This window comes from Osmerus eperlanus, chromosome 7 (genome assembly GCF_963692335.1).
Source record: "Osmerus eperlanus chromosome 7, fOsmEpe2.1, whole genome shotgun sequence".
Taxonomy (NCBI): domain Eukaryota; kingdom Metazoa; phylum Chordata; class Actinopteri; order Osmeriformes; family Osmeridae; genus Osmerus; species Osmerus eperlanus.
This window is the reverse complement of record NC_085024.1, coordinates 13,624,954-13,629,214: the sequence shown is the minus strand read 5'-3', so window position 1 is coordinate 13,629,214 and position 4,261 is coordinate 13,624,954.

Sequence of the window (4,261 nt, the reverse complement as noted above, 5' to 3'; positions counted from 1 at the left end):
GCTCTCTGATCCTGAACTCTGACCCCAGCCTTGTACCGGAGGCACGAGCCCCAGGGAGAGGCCACTCCTTCCTGAGCCACTCTCCCTTTCACACTGAGAGAGAGGGAGAGATCGAGAGAGAAGCAGAGAGGGAGAGCGAGAGAGAGAAACAGAGAGGGAGAGCGAGAGAGAGAAACAGAGAGGGAGAGCGAGCGAGAAACAGAGAGGGAGAGCAAGAGAGAGAGAAACAGAGAGAGGGCAGTGCCAGAGAGAGCTAGAAGGGTGTGAGAATCACATGGGTGGGGGGGTGAACACTTCCTCCTCAAGGCTCTGGGCCGGCTGGGACAGAGAGCAGAGCTTCCTCCCATTGTGTCCTTCGGCCTCCTTACTGCCGTGGAGGAAGCACAGATGAGTCACCGAGCTCATCTAGGTAAACACTGATAAACATGGACATGGATACACACACACACATACTGTATATATAGACACACTCCTTACTGACAAAAACTCTGTCCTAGGCTATCGAGACTCCCATCTCCCACTTCACAATGGTGCATGAACAACTACCAGCAGCTGTACGCAACAAGACAAAAGTAGATTCGAGGTTAATTACTGTTAATGAGCGATTCCAGCAGCACACACAGCCCAGGCCACAACTCCACCTGCATCATCAATGAAGCTGGTGAGATGGTGGATGGTTAAGTTCCCTGCATCATTCAACAAAACACCGCGGTAACTAGTATATGGTAAGAGCCAGGTGGTCACGTATGCTGGTGCACGTTGTATCTGTGGGTCAGATGGCTGAGCGGTTAGGGAGTCGGGCTATTAATCAGAAGGTTGTTGGTTCGATTCCTGGCCGTGCAAAATGACGTTGTGTACTTGGGCAAGGCACTTCACCCTACTTGCCTCATGTCCCTGTACTTACTGTAAGTCGCTCTGGATAAGAGCGTCTGCTAAATGACGAAATGTAAATGTAAACTGTGTGCTGTTATCTATATGTGTGTATATTGTATCTGTGTGATCTATTTGTTTGTGTGAGGCTCTGTACAACTTGTTTCCTAGAAAATTGACAATTACGAATCGATCTTCTGTATGTTCGCCCACTCACTCATACACGCAGTACAGACACACACGCTCACACACATTCACGCACTCGCTCATACAGACACACACACGGCTAGACAGAAACACACACATGCAGTCACGCAAAATTCTCCCGGCACAAACACACAGACACACACAAACAGATTAGACACACACATGCAATCTCCTACACGCAGGCTCACTGACACATTCTGACAGTGCAGCAGTCCATGAGAGAGCTCAGTCTGTAAACATTCTCCCAGGGTTCGGATCGGGCTCAAACTCCGCGCACATCCGTAATTGATTTAGCGAGGAAGCGGAGTGCGAGTTTGAAGCGAGCAAAGACGGACAATTGAATTTCCTGCTACATATGACTTTTGTTTCCCCCACAATATCAAATCTTCTCCGGGTTTCGTTGGAGACGCTAAATGGCCAATCAGCCGCCCCCGCCCACGCACGCCGGAGATGGCGGCAGGGAACCACTTCAAGCTGCCGCACTCTAACTCTCATCTGAGCTGACACTCAGGTCAAGACCACACACACACAGACACACACAGATGATTGGGAGACCAACAGAGAACACACTGCTCACAGGGAGAAAGGTTACACTGCCCTAACATGGATTTGTAACAGATCCATCCATACTCGATCTCTGGAATGGAGTGCAATTCAGAGGGGGAGGAGGGGAGATGGCGTGGGGGAAATCACTGATATATAATGTGCTTGATGCTAATTACAATCAGTAGACCAGCTATTAACTTATTATATGTTCATGTATTTTGACTTATTCATGTATATAATGTGTTCCTACTGAAACCTATATTGTGCTCTGATGTCACAGGTCTATGATGTAGCATCCGCCTGATTGAATAACGAACACCTGTTGGCTTCTCTTTTTCCCCCTTTCTACTCAGTCTGTCATCTGACCTTGATGCCTCAGAGAGACTTTGCGAGTACCGCTGTGTGTCTAAACTGGCCATTTTTATGTTGAGGCATCTGCTGAAGTCTCTCTCTAATCAGCTGGTCGTTCCAGTAATACTTACTCATGAGTAATACAATCCCAGAACCTAAACTGATAGTCACCATTCTAGTAGAAACAGTCTAGTCTTCAACAATGGAGAGATAGAGAGGGAGAGAGATGGAAGAGAGAGAGAGTTTGCAGCAAGTCCGAGAGCGGGGCTAGGGTTTTCCAGGGTTTTATAGTCTTCCCTCCAATGGCAGCTGTGGAACTCTGGGAAGCAGCCAATCAGCTTGCATCGTCGCCAAGGCGCAAAACAATAGTAAAAGCTGGAGACGATAGACAAAAAGGGAAGATGGAAAGACAGAGGGAGGGAGGGAAATGGAGACAAAGAGTGAGAGAGAGATTTATGGTAAGCAGAGTTCTGGAAGTCTGAGAGGCTGTGAGGGAGTCCCTGGGTCATCAGGAGGAGTTTCCCCCTTATTGGAGGCTGCACACACACACGCACACACACACATGCACACACACACACACACACGCACACACACGCTGGCCGCTGCTGCCGGCTCATCCTATCTCTCATTTCTCCGTCTGCTTCAACTCTTCCCCCTCTCATTTTTCTCTCTCTCTCTCTCTCTGGTTTCCCTTCCCCTCTCCTTCTCTCCTCTTCCAGGCTCTGATGTCCTATCTTTCTCTCTCTCTCTCCTCCCATCACTTCCTCTCATCCTCGGCTTCTCTCTTTCTCCGTCCGCTCCACCCATCCCCATGTCTTCACCTCTCTCCCGACCGTCCTCGCCTCTTCTCTCTCTCTCTCTCTCTCTCTCTCTCTCTCTCTCTCTCTCTCTCTCTCTCTCTCTCTCTCTCTCTCTCTCTCTCTCTCTCTCTCTCTCTCCCTCCCTCCCTCTCTCCCTCCTCTCCCTGTCGTCTTCTCACTTCCTTTCCTTCCCAGGGGGCCGCAGGTGTGTTCTCCGGGGGGCGACGGGGGAGGTGTTTACACGGCTGGAGCCGCTCTCAGGTGACCTCCTCTCCCGTCCCCGGCAGTGACGAGAGCAGCAGAGCGATCCCAGCCCTTCTGCATCTCCCAGTAAACAGCCATTGCGCGGCATAACACCTCCCAACCACACTCTGCTCTGATCGACGGTAAAAAACACTTTTAGTAGAACGAGTTGCGGAATTCAATACTAACTAACTAAAAAAAACAACAAAAAAACAATCTCAGTCCCGAATGTGAAGGTGGCCGGTTGCTACCCCTAATGATGTGCAACAGAGCACATCGACCTGCGTAGGCGCGTGACCCTGACCCTCACATGTGTCGGAGAGGTTGACATATGGAAGGAGACAGATTAAAACGGGCTCCGCGGCTCGTTAACGACACGGTCATGGTGGAATAACTCGGTCTGTCTGATAAACCCGGACTGATGGATATGAGAGCTGGAAAGGAGTGATGCAACTAGGGCCTGCGAGCATGATAGAGATCTCTGCGTGTCTGGCTGTGGCAAAGGGAGGAAGGGGGGGAGAGAGAGAGAACGAGAGAGAGAAAGAGAGAGAGAAAGAGAGGGAAGGAGAGAGAAAGGGAAGGAGAGAGAGAGAGAGAGAGAGAGAGAGAGAGAGAGAGAGAGAGAGAGAAGGGGAAGGAGAGGAGAGGAGAGGAGAAAAAGAATAAGAGATACACAGTATACAGTTTGTATAGCGAGAGCGAGACAGAGAGCGATATGGGACATATTGAAACAATCATACGCTGCTTTATTACGAGCATCCGACGGAGGATGTGTCTGAGCGTGGTGCACCTGCACGGGGCAGGATTTATGAACTCAGCATTTGTATCCTGCCTGTTTAAATCACCGCTAGGTCATCACTTCAAATGTGAAGGACTTTGGAAACCCGTCTAGGGCGTCCATAATGCGCTACCTCAGCACAACGTTTGTACGGCTCGACACATCTCAGACATGCTCTCAGAGCGGTGCCTTGTTGCTGGAGATGGTGGGAGATTGTGTGTGTGTGTCTTGAGACATTTCCTCTATTCCTGGTGTTGAATCAGACAGGGCAGGAAACAGCAACTATCTATCTGTCTGGGATTCACACTTACAGCTCTGAGAGCAGATTCACCCTTCACACCTCCCCCCCCCTGGGCCCAGCCAGGAGACCCCAGGTCATGTGAGGGCCACTCACAGAGTGAGTGAGTGAGTAAGGGAGTACTGTACCTGGCCTGGAGTAGGGAGATGGAGGGGGGGGGGGGGAGGG